Raw genomic sequence first — 20,631 nt, forward strand, 5'->3', positions numbered from 1 at the left:
AGATACTATTATGTTACAGTTACCTACGGTGTTTGGTGCAGTAACATGCTCTACAAGTTTGTAGCTAGCAACAATAGGTTATATCATCTAGCCTAGATGTGTAGTGGGCTATATCATCTAGTTTATGCCATGCACTCTGTGATGTTCACACAATGATGCATTTCTTAGAATGTGTAATATGTGTCCCATTGCTAAGTGAGGCATGGCTGTATAAGAAATAAGTGCCTTTTCAGCACATGTTGACTATTATCATAACAAAATGGTAACATAGTTTAAGCCTATGCTACAAAATCAGCATAATAATGTATAAATTGCTTATGCTAATCAGGAAGCATTAAGGTAAACTGTTTTAAGTGAAGTAGATGGTTTAAATGACTCCACTTTAATGAAAACTTTATCTCAGTAAATTTTTTAAAATCTACCTCTAAAATGTATCCATTTGCAGTAGTAAAATAACAACGCTTACTAAAAAGCAGTAATTTATTATCTTGCTTCGAGAAGAAATGAAATTTCAAACATGGAGAAGGTCTTAGATGTTACCACACTTTTAGCAATGTATACACATTATGGTTTTTAGCATAAATTTGAACTTAAGCAAATTTGTACTCTCTTAAGAAACAGAGGAACTTCAAATAAGTTACCTACAATCGTGCAATCTAATTATTTTCATCAAACTGATCTCATTTTGACTAATCTACCATACAAGATATTGCTCATAATTTTTAATTTTTTTATTATAACGATGTGGGGTACAATTCAGGGTTAGGTATACAAGCATTGATTACGCAGGTACCCTTGTTTATGAGATATGCCCCTCCCACCCCTAGCAGTTTCCCTCAACTGCCAATCCAATCCCATTCCCCTGACAATTTCCCACAATTACCAATCCCTTTCTTATAGTATTATAATAATTGTTCAGGGTCTGCTTATGAGTGAAAACATATGGTACTCTGTTTTTTGTTTCTATGATAGATCACTGAATATGATAGACTCTAAATCCATCCAAGTTGATGCAAAGTCCATATGTTTGTCCTTCTTTATGGCTGCCTAATATTCCATTGTGTACATGTACCACTTTTTCTTATCCAGTCCAGCTTCAATGAGCAACGTGGTTGGTTCCATGTTTTTGCTATTGTGAATAGAGCTACAACAAACATGCATGCACAGGTAACTTTTTTGTAGAATGATTTGTGTTCCTCTGGGTATATTCCCAATTGGGGAATTGCTGGGTCATATGGAAAGTCAATTTCTAGTTCTTTCAGAAGTCACCACACTGTCTTCCAAAATGGATCAAAGATCTAAACCTCATACTATAATAATCTTAGAAAATGCAGGAGACAGCCTTATGGAAATTGGAACTAACAACCAATTCCTATTCAGAACCCTAAATGCCCATACCTTAAGAAAATAGGATAGACAAGTGGGACCTCATCAAACTGAGGAGCTTCTGCAAAACCAAAGAAACCATCAAGAGAGCAGGGAGACAGCCCACAGAATGGGAAAAATATTTGCCAACTGTATATATGACAAAGGCCTAACATCTAGGAGCTACAAGGAACTCAAATGTGCCAAAAGAAAAAAACAAACAGCCCCATTAAAAAGTGGGCAAAAGACATGAATTGACACTTCTCAAAAGAAGATATATGGGCAGCCAACAGACACATGAAAAAGTGCTCAGCCTCACTCATCATCAGAGAAATGCAAATCAAAACCACATTGAGATATCACCTAACCCCAGTAAGAATGACCATCATTAATAAAACACACAACAACAGATGCTGGTGAGGATGAAGAGAAAGAGAACACTTCTACACTGCTGGTGGTAAAGCAAACTAGTGCTCATAATTTTAATTAGCCCATACATACCATTTTATAGTCTGCATTTGTATACATATTTCTTTCTTCCTTCTTTTCCTTCTTTCCTTCCTTCCTTCTTTCCTTCTTTTTTTTGAGTTGGAGTCTCACTTTGTTGCCTGGGCTGGGGTGCGGTGGCATACTGATGGCCACAACAGCCTCAATCTGCTGGGATCAGAAGATCCTTCTGTCTCAGCCTTCCAAGTAGATGGAACTATAGGCATGTACCACCACACCCTGCTAATTTTTTTTAAATTTTTTATAGATGAGGTCTCGCCATGATGCCCAGGCTGGTCTTGATACATTTATTTATGTCAGCATAACTTCTATACTTATTATAGTCATAAAGCATTATGTAAGTCTAACAATAACATTCTATGGTGTTAAACATTTTTCCTGTTGTTGGGTTATGATGTTAGTAACAGCAGTAACAACAGCTACCATTTATTGATTGTTTACACCATAAGTGTTCTGTTAAAAGTGTCTTTTAACAAAGTAGGGAGCAACCTTAGTTTGTTATGTGAAAATGCCTAGATTTTAGAATTTGATATATAGCAGGTTCATGAATGACGCTGTTTCATTCAACGTCTTTCTCTTATGAGGTTGATGGGGGACAAAAAAGTTTCTTGGTCAAGGTCACCATCTGTGAGAAATCTACACTTTCTCCCCATGTCTGGGAAGTTTTTTTTCTAGACAGTCCAGTTTTCCTCACATTCCAAAGTTGTGCATGTGAGGTGAACTGTTGTGTCTACACGGTTTCAGTATGAGTGAATATGGGTGTCAGTGTGAGTGGACCTTCAATGGGATGGCGACCTGTCCAGAGTGGATTCCCACCTAGTTACCTGAGTTGCAGGGAGGGACTCTGACCATTGACTCTGAACTACCCTTATTCCACCCTAAATAAATACCCTTATTCCACCCTGGTCAATAAATAGTTGGAAAAGGAATGAATGAATTAATATAAATGATTGTCAAATAAATATTTGACAAGTATATGATAATCATACAAATGCATAACAATAAACAATGTGGTACAAAAGTGCTCAGAGCTGCCATATTTGTGATTAACAGCATGGTGGCAGGAGGTGCCCCTGACAATTTTTCCTTTATACACATTTATTCCTTGATTAAACCCACTACCAGCACAACTGTTGTCACTCACTGATTCATCAAAATTTGAGTAGTTTCCTTAACTTGTTTTTATTAATGTTCCTTAAATGTGTGTACTAGAAGTGTTTTGGGTCTTTGTTTAGAAGTTTGGTGATGCTTTTGTGACTAGAAATATGCCATAGGAAATTTACTCTTTTTTATATCAATTAGGTTCTGGTAAAATTGATTTCATTATAGGTAGTTTTGATTAAAGTTGAAGTTTCCAAGAACTTATTGATTACATTAAGTGAGGACGTACTGTACTTAGGTTTCTAATATCTGTATGATTTCCTATTTTTTTCCCCTTCACCTTCAGTGCCCTTCTCTATACAAATACAAAATAATGGTAGCTAACCTAGAAGTTGCACCTCCCATAGAATCTGACTCATGGTAGATATTCAAGAAATGAGGAATGATTGTTACTGGGGACTACCCAAGGCTAATTACTCACATCTATAAAATAAAGATATTTATATTATTTTATACATACTTCCAGATAAACCTCCAGGATAATTAAATAGTCAGTGTTACCAGCAATATAGTGATTCAATATGCACCAGATCCTCAACAAGGTTACCTTTATTTATTCATTCTTTATTTCTTTTTCCCAACAAATATTAGAATCTGTTATACACCTAGCAGTTATGAAGTCACTATTATACGCCAGGTTGTATCTACCATGAAAAAGTTCCACCTATTCAACAGAAGTCAGAAAACCCTTGTGCCTTCTCTATTGTGAGGCCAGTAGATAGGCAGAAATATGTATGTGTGTATATATGTTTGTTTTTTCAGACATGTCTGTGTGCCCCAGGAGACTATAATTAGCCATCTTAATATTATACCATGTCAATCAGGATGACCAAGATATAGCCACCAAGAAAAGACAGCTAGGTTAAACAGATAATAATATGGTATGAATTGTAATACTTGACATGTATGCAGAATATTATGGCAGTATGTTTATGCCGACAGGACTAAGGATTGTTCAGAATTTGCTTCTGAACTGATTTTTTTTTTAATGAATACCACTCTACCAGTTAAATAGAGAAGAGCCCAAAGTTAAAAGATGCAGTCTACCCAGAGAAAATAGAAGGTACAAAGTCAAGTATGAAGCATAGGAGAGAAGTAAATGTTTGGCAACCATTTTCTATAGGTGTAATCATCATGGCAGGTAGGTTAATATTAGAAGATGAGAGAGAGAATGTAAGCTGAGGTCAGACCTAAAAGATGATGAGAAGCTGGTCAATACCATGTACCTCTGATGTGACAGTATGCTAGACATTTTATATATATTTTTGTCATAGAATTCTCAGAATAACTTTATTTTGGAGGTGATGGAAGTGAGGCTTTATGCAAGTCAGCTACCCAAGGCATGCAACAAGAATATATCAGAATTGGCATTCAGAGCCAAGTCTTGCAGCTCAAAAACCCATCTTCTCTTCACTCTTAAGATGCAATTAAATAGGAAATCACTTAGTGTCTTTTCATTTCATTGAGTTTAATTCTCTGCTTGAAGATAAACCTTAGAGATTTTGTTCTCTGTTGTCTCAGAAACAGATGTTCTACAAAATGTATGTTGACTTCCTTTGGTGTCTTTCAAAAGTAGATGCTTCTTCTCCATGGAAGATGTGTTTTATAACACATTCTTTTTTATAGGTTTTATGCTTTGTTTTGTTTTGCATCTTTACCCATGAATGCATCCTTACCACAACTCACTCCGCCCCTTAAATGGGGGTGAATGGAATCCTTTTTTCACCTCCTTAGGATTTTTCTCTTTGCTTTTATGATCACCTTTCTCAGACCTTCAGCAAGAAGGCTGGTTATCTAAGTTTATCTGTCATTCTGGAGCATGGTACCTATGGGGAGGGAGTCCGAGTCCTGAAGATTTCCTTCAGGAAGATTGCATCCTGGCAAGTTGGAAAAGCACACTATCCTGGTGGCCAGCTTTCCCCATGCATCCTCATGGGCTCAACCTGTGTGTCAGATATGAAATGTGGCTGATTCTGATTTCCTTTCTGGTGAATCCAAAGTAAAATCCTTCCTATGCACAGAAAAAAATGCCCTGCTATACTCAATGCCACTATTACATTTTCCCTGAGGCTCATAACCCTTGGTAGAGAAGCAGATTCCCAACCTCTGCTTCCAATCTACCCTAAAGCTCTCCCTTCCTAGTACATAATTTCCTTCAAATTGAGAATGAACAATTCTCTAGCCCAGAAATCAGCAGTTTCTATAAAGGGTCAGATAGTGTATATTTTAGACCTTGCAGGTCATACTGTCTCTGTTACAATTACTCAATTCTGCCTGGTAACATGAAAGCAACCAGTGACAATATGTAAATTAATGGCTATGGCTGTGTTCCAATAAAACTTTATTTATAGACTCTGCTATTTGAATTTCAAATAATTCTCACAATTCTTTTAATTTGTTTCAAACATTTTAAAAATGTAAAAACCATTCTTAGCTCACAGGCTACACAAAAACTGGCAGCAGGGCTGGCGTTTGTCCACCCCTGCTCTGGATAGCTTGCTATAGTACTGCTTTTTCTGCAAGAGAAATTGGGATCTGAACTTTAGGGTCTCCAGGCTGGCTGTTTCTCTACAGCTTTTCCAATCTAGAGCAGCTTTTCTTAGTTCCTTGTGATTATGCAGTTTCTACCTACAGACTTTGACAATTTCAGTTTTCCCCTGTTTGTACAGTACTTTCCCCTTGTGATCTGGGGATAGAGAAAATGTGTAGGTGCTGCTAGCAAGCTGATATCTAATTCAAAAGCAAAAGGTGATTGTCTTTTTCCTCTCTGGAAAATTTATTTATTATTTACCCTTTTTCTGTTTGGAGGAAACTCTATAATTGAACTAAACTGAATACTAACTAGTGTGTAATTCTTTTGAATGAATATATTCAAATACTTTTTCAGATTATTCTTTCTATTTTTCCTTTTGAGATTGTGTTGCAAACAGGAAGATAACTTGGGCAAATAAAATAAGGGATTGACAAAACGAAAGTGTGAGTTAATATTTTAAAAATAGATGCCTTTGCCTACTTTTTTGTTGTTGTTGCTGTTGTTCTATCATTTATTTAATCAGCAAATATTTATATGTGCCAGACACTATATCTCAAAGTGAGATCTCACTTTATATCTGTGTTGACACACAAAGATGGGTAGAATACCATGTGTGTCTTTTAGAGAACTACAGGGGAGACAGAGAACCCATGAGAGGTATCTTTATATAATGCTCTTGGTATCTGTTGCTTATGTTGTAAGACATATGGGGCCCAAGTAAAAAGCGTGTGCTGTGCACTTTTCACATGATATGGTGAAGCAGCATGTTCTGTAGAGTACAGAGTCCTGGGCCAATTGCTTTACTCCTCTGAGCCTTTGAATTTGTAAAGTGAGATGACTACATTGTGGTTTTGTTATGAAGACTGAAAGAAATTTCATATGCAGAGATAGTGTAATGCTCAGCTCATAGACCCTAAAAGAATTCATATCAAAGAATGTCTGATTTTTTTCATTTGTTTCCTATCAATAAACTATGACTTTTCAAAAGCATTATACCAACTTTCTGCTAAATGTACTTCCTCCTAATCAACCTTTACTGACTACTTAACATCACGTGAAACAAAGAGGTATATAAATTAAGGTCTTTCCATTGGGTTACTTGTCAAACATATTTTTTCTTATCATTATTATGATGCTGCAGATTAGAAAAAGAATCTTATGCAAATGATATGAAAGAATATTTTTGCATTAATTTTTGCCATTCTTTTTTTTGTGTCTCTTTAGATATGAACAGTAATGGCACATATTTTGGTTACGAGTTGCTCTGTGGACTGTGGGTTCAATGAAAGTGTATCCATCCCCATCATGACGTATGACACCAAGACTCTTCACTAGTAGGTATTTTTTTATTTGGTGTCATTCACATGGTTATAGATTGAGATTTTTCAACAGTGTACCTACCTTTATAACAAAAAATGTGCAAAATGCATGTGTTCATGTTGCCGAAATGAAATATGGCTAGCTCTCATCTATTTCTGTATCTACCAAGTGTATAATAAAGAAATTTGCTAAAATGTATTTATTATGTATAGTAGTATGGTAATATATGTGTATCTATATAGGCAGAATTTAGAAGTATGGAATTGTACCTCTCTTTTAACTGAATTTTTAAAAGGCATTGGGGATTTTGAGCATCTTCTGGTTCCTTAATAGCTTATAGATCTGGAACCAATATAAGCCTAAAATGTTTTACCTAGCTTATATTTTGAAATAGTTCGATTTTGTTGTAGTTTTATCCAAAGGGATTTGATGTACTTCCACATACACATGTATTATATTGATGGTTGATATACAAAATATTAGGTTGTTGTGCAAAGGGAATGATAATCAGAAGATTTAATTTTAGTTTCAGCTTCAACATTAACCCTCAGGCTAGTATCTTAATCTCTAGGCCTCAGTTTTGTCATCTGAAAAATAAGAGAAATAATTTCCATTATATCTATTGCAAAATGGAAGGTCAAGTGAGGTAATGAATGTGAAATTGTCAGCAAACTGTAAAACTCCATAAGAATAAGTAATATTATCTGTGGTTGATTCCTGTTACAAATAGGATCTATGGCCGTACCACTCTGTGTCCCTGAGTCTCAACATGTTACAAAGCAGGGAGCTGGGAAAAGTTGTTACCATAATTTTTTTAATTGATTAATGCAGTTTGCTATTTGTTATGCTCGTCAACCAAGAAACATGATAAAATCATAATTGATTTTAATTTATGACCCAGATTAATTTTGCATATTTGAAAAAATATGTTTAAATGAAATAGAAAAAGCATATGAAGGGGGCCAAAAAAAACCCCAGAATTTATTTATTTAAAAAATGTGTATTTATTCTTACATGTTTAAACTTCATTCACCTTCAAAATAGTCTTCATTGGATGCAATACATCTATCGAGACACTTTCCCCACTGCTCAAAACAGTTTTTGAACTCGTCAAGTTTGATGTCCTTTAGTGCTTCTGCCATTTTTTGTTTCACCTCTTCCACATCGAAAAACTGTTTCCCATTGAGGATTTTTTCATCTAGAGAAATTAAAAAAAAAAAGAAGTCACTCAGGGTGAGATAGGGTGAATAGGCAGAGTAGGGTATGGGGCTAATGTCGTTTTTGGTTAAAAACTGCTGAACATAGTGCAGTGTGGACGGGTGCACTAGTAAATCACCCCTCATCAAGTAGGCAATGCATTGAAAAAAATTCACTAAAGCTAAACACAGCTTCTCACAGCAACACTAGCTGGTACACTGATGCCAATGGGTTCCTAGAACACTTACCTAGCGAGGGAAGCTTGTACTTCAAGGAGCCCACCCTCCAGAAAGTAATTCCGGGTTTTCTTGGGTTCTCTCCTATATTTCTCACACATACACACGTCAATTCTACTACCATAAAGAGTTTCTGTTTCTTTTCTCCAACTTGTTATTCTCTTATCAGATTTTATCTATTGGGTATTTACACTTGGAGGAGAAAGACACATTTTTATGTATACTGGAATTTTAGGAAATTAAGGATACAGTGTAGGAATTTGATCAGATAGTACTTGTTATTTAATATAATATTTGATACCTTTGTTTATGGAAGTCTCTTTAATATCTTTTATGACTATTCTTTTTAGCTAACAGAATGCAGCTAGGCTGTTTAAAATGAAAGACTGAAAATGCAATCTTAACAAATATATTCGGTAATATTGAGAAAGACTTTTCCACTAAATTTAAACAAGTTACATAACCAGCTTATGCAATGAAACTGGATTGCAAATTCTTTTCCAGAAATTAGATATGATTTTCATTGAAGTGGCAATGGTTTATTACATGAATAAAATGTTTGCATGTAAATGAAACAAAAATCTTATGATAGGTGACATTCTGGCTGATATTGTAGCATAGTATTTAAGTATGCAGGGTCTATAGTCAGAGTCCCTGAAGTTGCAACCCAGTTCCATCATTTTTCAGCTTTGCAAAGCTAGACAGTAATTTAACCTCTCTGTGCCTTAGATTGCACAGCTGAAACATGAGGCTAATTATGAGATAATATCACATGGGGTTGTTGTGTAGGTTACATGAATTAATATGATAGAGTATTTAGAAGCACTGCATGACACTTAAGTACCAATTAGTTCCCTGGGGAGTGTGTGAATATCATGATGAGCATAAATTTTAGAATCCAAATGCCCCAGGTTTAAAGTCTTTTATTAATAAATTGTGAAACTTAGGCTAAGAACCTCTGTTTCCAAGAAATAAAATGGAAAAAATTATACTCTATGCTGTTTTGTTAGGATGATACAGCGCAGCATCTGGCAAAGAATGGTAGCTATCACCTTCATTGGGAGTTGTAAAGATATAATCACAAATTATTATATAGTGTTATTTTAAAATAATATAAATCAGAGCTCTTCTGAATTTGCACATGTCTTTGCCATATGTTATATTTAGGAGACTTTTATAAATGTACCAATTATAAGATTTCCTTTGCTAGATTCAGAATTTCAAAAAATACAAACAAATAATTAAAACCAAATTATAAAATGCAAACATAACTTGAATGTGGAATCGTGATTTGAAAAATTAAAAAATAACAAAAACCCATTGACTTTTTTAGGCCTATCAGTGAACATCAGATGAATGTTTAATTTGTTATGAAATGTAGACTGTTTCCATGTCTAAAATGATTTTTTTTTCAAGAAAGAAAAAGAGGACAAAGAAACAAGAGAGGTGGTAGAAATGTATTACAAAGTATTAGGGAGTAAAGCCTTCAACTTTCACTTTCATAATCATAGTTCTGTATCAGACTGTGTACTTGTTTTTATTATAAATCACCTAAAGATATTTTCCTTTGAGCTTGCATTGGACAAAACTCAGTGGTTGTAATGGGTGGTATTTTCCAAATGAGTCATAGCTTGTTCTCAAGGTGGAAAGTGCTGATTACATGGGGCAATATTTAGAGCCAAGAGCATGACACAGTTTTTATGCCCATCTCTCTAATTTAGCCAATGCCCTGGCTGACATATATCACTCAGACCAAATAGCTAAGTCTTGTCCCTCACATGTTAATTCTAAACCAACTAAAACAACAACAGTCTTTGATTTGTCCATCTCTGTATCTATTCATACCAGCAGCCAGAGAGGATTTCACATGTAGATTTAATCTGACTTGTGTATAATTCAAATTGTGATGTTATTTATGGTTGCTTTGCATGCTCCCGTTTGTTCTTCTTGATGTTTATTTTTGTAGTAGCTTTAGTCTTTAAAGGGTTTTCCCTCAATGAGGACAGTGGTGATTGTGGAGAAGACTTTTGAGTGTAAAAGCCTTGGAGATGCATTCCTAGGTAACAACCCATATACCATGGACATGGGTATAGGCTTGGCTGCTGCTGTGTGTTGCCTATGGGGAGACATAGGTGAGAGATGTCCCTGGTGCTTATGTTGTGCTGTCCTACTTCCCAGATCCTGTATCATTTCCTACTTCTAATCCTTCAATGTGGCCAACATTCACATTTTAAGTCACATTTTAGGATATAGACTGTAATAAAAAGAAAACGCAGGGCCATGCGGTTGGAATGCCAATCTTTGTCATGGATTTCCATTTTCATGGTCTGATGACCACTGTATATTGGTGATGCTTACCTTAAAAAATATTTGTGGCTTTAGAAGCCTCCTTATAAAGGAGAGTGATTAAGTCTATTATCGATCTAATGCTTCTTAAAGAGTATCTCTAAAAACTAAAGAAGAGTGACTTGTTTCATTCAATATCACAGGGCCAGAATATGAAGGAGATATGGGGGCTAATATAATTTGGAGATAAGAGAGAGGTGAAACCTTTATCGATGTGATTTTGAGAATAGGTAGGCATCATTAGGCCATAACTTTAAGCTTAACATAATCATGGCGAGGGAAAGAGTGTAAGCCTAGGAACAGAGTTGTGAAAGAACAGGCTGTAATACAGGGTAAGCAGAAGCTGAGCCTTCAAGGAGAAAGCCTAATGAAGAGTGACTGGAAGTGAACTCCCCAGAGGGGTGTATGGGAGGGCTCTCTCCTGTGCCTACTGCAGATCTCTGCCTTTTGGCTGACCAAGCTCCACCTAGAAGTGACCCAGCCTCACTTTTCATGGCCCTGTGACCTCCTTGTGCTCGCATATACTGGCCATCAACCAGACTCTTGTTCTTCCTCCTAAACTCAGATTACATGCTCTGTTGTTTATGAAAGCTTCCTTATTCTCTTCTTGCAATTGACTGTTCCCTCCTTTCTCCTCTGTTCTGTGTGCCTGCTGCTATTATAGAACAGGCTCACTTCTTTTGCAGTGATTGGTTGACATACCACCTCACCCATTACCCTGTTAGCTTGTGAGGGTTGTCCCTGTCTTATTCATTGTTGTTTTCTCAGTGTTCAGCTCTCAAACAACAGTTAGTGATTAAATTAATGATTCAAATGGTTGATAATGTCATTTGTCCTTACATTGAACAAGAAATAATTGTATTTGCCGTGACACAAAGATTTCTATGAAATGTCTTTCAATATGGATATTATCTTGAAATTCCTAATATAAATCTGTAAAAATTGCAAATGAAAAATGAAAAGTGGCAACTTTTAACCTACTAAGATGTTTATATAATTTTAAACCCTTTTAGCAAAAGATAACAGAAATTGTGAAAATGTATATCTGACTCTACTCACTACCTTATTAGTTCACTATTGTTGGTGTGTTTGTTTATTTATGTCCCTGTTGTGCTTGAATATTTTATTTTTAGAAGAGTATTTCAACAATTATGAAATATTATTTGAGCTCATGTTAACCGAAGGTGGAATGATTTTTCTCCATATGAGTTAATTTTAAAAAATAATTCTTAGCGTTCTATTTTATTACAACTATTTTATTTCTTTTGATTGCTTTTGTTTAGCATTCTAGATTTGAATTAATCATAAACTATTTTAAAAATTATACATATGAAATTATATATTTATATTTTTATATATGCATACATATACAAAAATATAAAGCATATATATTTTGTAGACATATATTTCAGATGTCCAAGGAAGGCCCCAATCATTAATCTGAATTGAGAAAATGGAAAAATGTGTATGTTAAGTATAATTAAACATTCTTGTAGGTTTGACCTGTTTGTCTAAAAATAGGGTTAAAAAAAGACTTCTATATCAATAAATGAATATTGTAAATCACTCATAGGAAAACTAAAAATTGTTTCATCTTTTTTTTTTTTTTTTTCTTTTTCATGTCAGAGTCTCCCTATGTTGCCAAGGCTGGTCTCAAATTTCTGGGCTCAAGCAATCCTCCTGCCTCATCCTCAGAGTGCTGGGATTATAGGCCTAAGCCACTGCCCCTGGCCTAAATTGTTTAATTCAGATGTTCATTTTTGAATTTTACCATTTTAACAGAAATTGTACCATTGCACAACTTTAGCATAAAAGAGCACCAAATCTACCTAAACATTCAGCACTCATCTTTGTTGCTTGGTGTAGACTAATCATGTACAGCGAAAGATTGGGTAATGGACTTAATGAGATAGCGTTATAAGTAACAGAAATTATTTCAAGCTACTCAGGTTTCACAGATGGCTGTAGATAGGTACCTGGAAGGCATTAAACTAATAAAGATAGTTTTTTAAAAGAGGAGAATGTATGAGCTATTTTAGATTGGCATGCATCAAGCTAAAAGGGATAATGTTTGAAAGAATCATATATATTATATCAAGAATATTCATTCAGTTGTGTCTGCAGAAATGTAATGGAGTAATGTAGGTTTTATCACTTTATAAAAAAATTTGGAGCCAGGCTCGGTGGCTCAGCCTGTAATCCTGCGCCTTTGGGAGGCTGAGGTGAGTGGATTGCCTGAGCCCGCGGGTTCGAGACCCACCTGGGCGGCGAGACCTCGTCTCTACAATAAATCAAAAAATCAGCCAGGCGTGGTAGTGCATGCCTGTAATTCTGGTTTACTTGGAAGGCTGAAGTGGAAGGATCGCCGGAGCCCAACAGGTTGAGGCTGCGGTGGCCAGGAGCAGCCACTGCACTCCAGTCTGGGCGACAGAGTGAGACTCCAACTCAAAAAAAAAAAAAAAAAAAATTGATATACTCAAGTAGATAGAGAATGCAACAAGAACAATATATTACTGAAACAATAATTTTTAAATTATTTCTATAGATGTCACTTGACAAAATGCCAAATTGTTTCCTTAGAACGTTTTAAATATCTATTTATGTATTTGAAGATCAAAATACCTTGGTGACTATTTACTAACATTCTTTTAAACTAAAGAGATTGTAGTTGTATGTTTAAATTTAATAATAATAATAGCTACCTTCTACTGAGCTAATAACTATGCTATGGGGTCTCACTGCTATGTCATTATAATAATGGTTACAATAACTCTACAAAGATTGCACTGTTACCTTCTGTTTACAAACAAGGAAATATGTACTGGTGGTATAAACTACTGATTTACATAAGCCTATATCTACATTTGTAACACTAATTTCCAAATACTACCTAAGAAAGTCAGCATCACCACTTATAGGACAGACACATAAATATGGAGGCATGTAGTATTTTCATATGGGAAAACACAAAACTAATTTTATGTTTGAAATAAAATTAATTTAGAAATACACTATACCTCAGGTTAACTCTTGCTTATTTAATATTCTGGAGAATAGCTTCTAAACTTATAATTAAATATTTTCCCTTCTATGCTTCAACAACCGATATACATAAAAATGAGAACTGGCTTTTATTGGTGATGTGTCTTCAGTAGCAGACAAAAACAGGAGGCTTTCAGGAGACTGCATTAGCCATTTGTAAGACTGGCCATATTACGCATAAAAGTCAAATAATGTCTTCACTTACCATGCTTTCTCATGTCTGATTTGTTTTACTTTGATAATCTGTGTAAGTGCCATGAAGTCAGTGGACATATATGTTCTACACAGGGAAACCTGGGATTTTTCTCAAAAGTGTTTCCCGTGATCTCAGCACCCACCCCAAATGCTTTTCTGTTAACTGTTTCTTTTCAACTCAGTTCGTTGAAATGAATTTTGTTGGTTGATCTCTTGTTTTGCTTATCTCTGTGATGGATGTATATTACCAGTGTTTTGCTGTCCCTTTGGATGTGTACATAACTGTGCCATTTACCCAAACAAGGAAAAATTAAAAGTAGGGACAAAGCTACTTTTTTAAAAAATATTTCTTTCATTATACAGACGTGGGGTACAAGTAAGGATTAACTACACAAGTAGGCGGCATGCAGGAGAAGTTTGGGCCTCCAAGTGGCCCTCACTTCCCCTAGTAAAGAACAGGTATCCTTTGTGTTGTTAGGTGCCCTTCCTCCCTACCTTGGCCCTAGCAGTGCCCAGCGACTGCAGCTCCCTCCCTTGTGCTAATGTGATTAATGTTCAGGTCCCACTTATGGGTGAGAACATGTGGTATTCAGTTCATTGTTTCTGTGATAGATCACTAAATATGGTGGTCTCCAATTCCATCCAATTTGCTGGGAAGTCTATGATTTTGTTCTTCTTTATGACTGTGTGAGCCCCTTTTGAAGAAGTGGTTTTAACACATGCTTTCTTGATAAAGAAGATATTTATAATATTTTGAAGTTATTTGAAATTTGAAGGAATTCAACTATCTGAAAAAAAAGTTACGTTTTAAGTTACTTTAGTTCAATAATATGAAGTCAGAGAACTAAGGTATTCCATTTATTCATTTAGCAAATATGTATTGACTTCCTACTATATAGAAGGCACAGAGCTATGAACAATAGACATTTACAGTACATTGATTTACATATGGATATAGGCTAAGTATACATCCTCACAGAATTTGTCTTCCTAGGTAGCTATTGAAAGTGGAATGGGGATAGGCTGTGTGAAAAGGAAGAGAGTAGAACATTTGTGTATGTGTGTGTGTGTGTGTGTGTGTGTGTGTCTGTAAAGAGGGATCATTAAATATATGTATATGCAAATAGTAATAAATTTATTTTAAACAAAAGTAGCCCCAAATTTATTGTAAACAAAAACAACTCCTTTCCCTAAAGCATAGCTTAAATGACAAAGTTTGACACTGTACTCAACAAAACTTCCTATTTTGATCACTTTCAAAAGTGAAACTTTTGTTGCAATATCTGTGTCTTGATTTTGAAATGAATCATGTGTTTCTGACCTTATTTTCTTTATTCATGCTAAAGATATTTGTGTGTATTGTAGAATTTGAAGAAGAAATCCTCAAGACCATTTTGTACATCATCAGATTGCAATTAAGAGAGTAACTATGGGGACTGGTGGGGGCAAAACACCTGAGCAGTATGACATCCAAAGGGGAGAAAATTCTCCCCCTTTCACCTTAAGGAAGAGAAGCAACTGCCAATTGTTTTGTCCCTTAATCAAAGTTTAAATCCTCTCTGTGCTCTAATGTGGAGTAACATGGAAGTGTTGAGCTTTTATTAACTAATTACATGGAAGTTGATTATAGAACGAGAGTCATTGGTTCATATAAATTACTTAATTGAAAATGTAAAATGCGATGTGCACTTAAGAGCTTGTGACAAAGGAGCAGTTCAAACATTGGAAAAACAAAGTGTCGATCATGTAACTGTGCTGAGTCGATTTTCCAGCTGGAACGCAAATCAATAATTGTTAGTGATTTTTGGATACAATATAAAGATCTCAGCCAGTAAGTATGTATAAAACTCTGTTTTCTACATTGCAATAATAGATAAAGTAACTCATTTCTCTTGGGGGAAATGAGAAACATAGCTGTGTATGTACCTTTAAAAATATTTCCTTTTCTTTCCATGTAGTACAGATTCATGTTTGAAAACTCACCTGCATCTTAGATTCTCTGAATGCATGATTTTGTTGGCTTTCCCAAATCAAGATAATTCAACTTTTATGCCATTGGTGTAAAAATCTGTGCTTCATACACAAATAAGCCACAAAAGATTTTGAAGTCATTCCCAATAACTCATCTTTTAATTTAGCCTCATAAAATATATATAGATTTCAAAATAATGTAGTCAGGTGATAATGTCTAATGACTTTTTGACAGCAGGGCAGCACAGTGTTGAGTTGGAGAAATGCAAACAGTTTCTCAATGCTAATGTTGCCCTTTCCTCTCCACTACTTCATATAGACAGCAAATGTAAAAAGGTGTCTGCCTAAGTGAAAACTGCTGTCAAAGAATTGTTGGATTTCTACCCTAAGTACTAACAACCTGCAAAGCGTGGCACTCTAAAAATAGAGTAAAGTAATTAAAGCTCCATTTCAGTGTCTAAGACTCCTAATACTAAGCCTATTAAAATACATTAAACAGATTATAGTAATGTCAGAGGCCTCCTTAGGCTGGTAATATATCCACAGCTCCACACAGAGGAGGCACAAAAAAATAAATTGTAAGATAGCAATGGTAAGAATCTATGACAAGGAAGAAAAACATGATTTATAAAAAGCTTCAAATAATTAGTTTATTTCAGATTTGTTATTAATACACCCTGGGACATTAATACAAAGAAGGGTACATAAAAGGAAGCAAATACATACGAAGTGAATCGAATCTAACTGAATGATGCTTTTATTTATTTATTGCTGAGGGACATTAGGTACAACTTAGAATATAGTAATAATTAATTTTTAAAAATTTTAACAAGAAAGTGCATCATAAAATTTAATCTCATTATTTCATTTATATCCTGAGCTAGTAAGATCCTCCAGGGCTGGGCTGAGTAGGGAAAGCCTGCTTCAGCTGGATGGGAATTGTCTTTCTTTGCTCTAATTCTCTTTGCGCCTATGAATTTGGTCAAGTCAGACCTACTACATTGCTCCTGGCAGTAATATTTTGGTGATCAGCAATGGGCTGCTGAACAGAACTTAATCCTTATACTTGAGCTCTCTGTCAGCATCATTCAAACTTCCTTTAAAACTATCTTCTTTCCCTTGCCGTGACTATTTGTCCCCGTGATTTTATACCTCGACTATTGCAATAAACTTATTAATGGTCTCTCTGACTTCAGTATTACTCCCTTCTGATTCACATAATTCCCCCTTACCATTGGAGTTCTTTTCTAACACACATCTGAGTATTTTATTCTCTGCGTAAATGGTTCCCATATGCATTGAGGTAAATGGTTCCCTTTGCCTTAAGGTTAAAATCCGGAAACGTTTTGAACGGGAATAGGAAGTCTTATTATATCAGATTTTAAGAAATTCTACAAGTTCATATTCAGCAACATCTTCACATCCACTTAACACTGGAAGTTGGTCAGCATCCTTCATAATCAAACATTTTAAGCTCTTTTGCTTTGCCTAGGATGCCTTCCCATTCTTTGCGTGGAACACGTCTACTCATCCTTCAACATACCCGTCAAAAGTCTTTGCCTTATATATAAGAGTTCTGAGTTCTCTGAGTTAGGTTCTTTGCTTTGTTTACTGCATATTTAGCAAATAAAACTGAAGAAAGAATTCTATCCTCCTGTCTCTAATTGGATTCTGAGCTCCTCTTGCATATTTTGTGAATTTTCCTTTGTCTTTGCATTTATATATTTGCACATTTTAAAGTCATTTGACCCTCATAGCAACCCTGTAAAATGGATAAGGATATTATCTTCTTTTTCAGATACAGAGATAGCTTCTGAGAGGTTATATATCACGGAGCTAATAGATATAGGAATAAAACCTACACTCAGTTCTGGCTGACTCAAAGCTCAAACTGTTAATGCTACTCCACTAAAATTAAATATTTATCCTTGCTGTCCAAACTTTCTGAGACTTAATTGCTGGGGTTTAATGTATATTTTGGATATTAGTGTCCTATTTAGATCATTTTTTAAAAACAAGTGTCATTCTTTTAAAGAGACTCAAATATTTGTTTTACCCTATTTAAAAAAGGGTCACAGGTAGTGAAATGGAATAAACTGAAGTTCATCTTTTATATGGGTAAAGAAAGCAATTCACTGCTGTTGGAAGTTTCAACAAACTTATTATTGATATCATTAATATAATGGTATAATCATATTATTATAATTTACACAGATAAAATTTATAGACATACTTATAGCTTCAAAAGACTTCACTACTTTCTCAAGAAGGATAATGTTTTCTTAATCCAAAGTTGATATAGAGCAACAAGAAAAGAAACTACCAAGAGATACATCCAGGTGCAAATTTTCTCTTTTAGTTTATGAAACCAAGATTTATTTGTTTCTAAGAATAAGTAGATCATCACAGAAATGACTTACCCAAAGTCAGGAAGATGAATTCAGCTCAGAGTGGCATAAAATTGCTAAAGTTTCTCAGAGAGCTAACTTAACAATCAAAATGTCATTAAAATGTCCAATATTTGGGAACACGAAAAAAAATAAGAATGACTGAAGCTAAAAAAATTAAAAGAGGCTTGGATTACTTTTCCACTAGTTTTCCAAATGTAAGACCGATCTTTTCATTGTTGCTATTTTTAAATCCAAATGATTTAACAATAAAATTCAATCATCATTAGGAATTCCAAATGGATTCATAGAATCTAGATTTTTTTTATACTGTAGCAGTGATGTTTTAAGGGGAGGAGGCTGATTTCAATGAAAAAGTTGTGTTTTGTGACTTTAATTAAATAGAGGCAGGTATAATGAACTGGGGGGATCTCCTTATATCTGATTACTCTGCAGAGAACTTAGTATACATTTGACAAGAGGCTATTTGTAAGAAGCTAATTTAGAGAAGAAACAAATAGTTGTGAAAAATGAGGAAATCCTGCTGGGGGAAAAAAAGTGTGGCAGGATCACATCAAATAGGAGTGTTAGAGTAATTTACTATTCTAGGAAATCCAGCAGCTGGTTTATGTAAAGAGTTCCTCTTTTTCATGAACACTGGAATAAGGACAGGAAATGGTTCAAAAGCATGCTGACTTTCCTGTAACAGATTTCTGTAAAAATTTAATAGCAAAAAATGATTTTTAGAAGCTCAAGTTTTTGACATTTCAGAGAATCTTTAGTGAGCTGGTGCATATATTTTTAACTTTAGTTACTTAGAAGTTATTGTAGAATAAAGAATTTTGAATAGAATAAAGATTAGAGGAAACATATTTCTGCTTATATCTTTCATAAAAACTATACTGTATTGAACTCAACACTTTGAATTAGCTTTACAGAGTAATGAAGACTTTAGTTAAGATTAACAAATAATAATAAAGAAACCTAAAATAAGTAGAACATATATTACATTTTAAAAATTGCACTTAATTGTTCCAAATAAAATAGTAAACTGTTATGAGTAAGATTTGGAATATCCAAAAAATAGGAGATGGAATGAACAAAGGAAATGTACTTAAATCACACAATTTAAAAATATATCAAGAAGAAGCATATTTTAATGCAGCTAATTACCTATGGGCAGGATTAATTTTTTATCATCTCAAGAGATTTAAATGTAATCTCTTTATAAAGTCCCACAAAGAAAAATATTTTTATTTTCCTTAGTGAAATAATGATTCATCAGAATATCACTAAATTAATTCTTTATTCCATGCAAGATATTACCTAAGAATTTTAAACTATTTTCTTATGATTGTTAATAGAATCATATGTCCTAACCACTACAAATAACTTTATTTCTCAGGTAACAGAAATGCATTTTTTATTGGAATTTCTGCCTTTGTTGTGTACTGTTTCCTATTGCTACTGCAACAAAGTACTACACACTTAGTGGCTTAAAATGGCAGAAATTTATTCTCACAATTCTGGAGGCCAAAGTTGTTAAGAGGGCTGTATGCTCCATGGAGGTTAAAGGGGAGAATCCATTCCTTGCCTCTCCTGGATTGTGGTGGCTGCTAGCATTCCTTGGCTCCAGGCTGTATCACTCAGATCCCTGCTTCCCGCTTCACAAAGCCTTCCTCTCCATGGGGCCATCTCTCCTTATTATGACGACTTCTGAAAACACGTAGGGCCCACGTGGATAATTCTGGACAATTTCCACATCTCAAGTTCCTTACTTTAAGCACATCTGCAAAGACCCTTTTTTCCAAATAAAGTAGTATTTGCAGGTTCTAGGGATTAGGATGCTGAAGGCATACTAATAATTAGGACCATTATTCATCCTACTACATGGTGCAACATGTAGTTAATATTCCATTATCAAGTAGCTTTAAATCTAATGCAGATTGAAGACTGTATTGGAATGTGGTTGTCAATTAGAGTAAAAACTAATCAAAGTTACCATGGCTGTAATAGTGCAGGATAGAAGGTATTTTGGGTGACAGTAATAGCTTTTTACCGTGATTACTTTTTAATTCCAGACACTTCATCGGGACTTAATTATTGAGGCCATACTATGATATTCGGTTGTTCTATGTTAATTAAATCTTGTGGGAGTCTATTTTTAAATGTTTTAGTAAAATCAATTTATTTTATTGAGAATTTGTTTTATAAGCTTTCTTGACACATTTTTAAAAAATCGTCCTTGTGATTGAAAGCAGAGTGGAATACTTGCTATGCGACTTTTTAAAATTTCCACAGTTAGGTGAATAACTCTCTCTCTTTTTTTTTTTTTTTTGAGTTGGAGTCTCACTCTGTCGTCCAGACTGGA

The 20,631-nt window shown here is 34.7% G+C and overlaps 1 protein-coding gene across 1 annotated transcript in view; it reads left to right on the forward strand.

Annotated features, from left to right (window-relative positions):
* Positions 1–6,801: 6,801 nt before the first annotated feature.
* CHRM3 (cholinergic receptor muscarinic 3) overlaps positions 6,802–20,631 on the forward strand; it is a 338,705-nt gene continuing 324,875 nt past the window's right edge. Inside the window, exon 1 of the mRNA XM_008068801.1 lies at positions 6,802–6,900. The gene's annotated coding sequence lies outside the window, so the exon portion shown is untranslated. The remainder of the gene's footprint in view (positions 6,901–20,631) is intronic.

Source organism: Carlito syrichta, unplaced genomic scaffold (assembly GCF_000164805.1).
Source record: "Carlito syrichta isolate Samal-C Ts95f unplaced genomic scaffold, Tarsius_syrichta-2.0.1 Scaffold311525, whole genome shotgun sequence".
In the NCBI taxonomy this organism is placed as follows: Eukaryota; Metazoa; Chordata; class Mammalia; order Primates; family Tarsiidae; genus Carlito; species Carlito syrichta.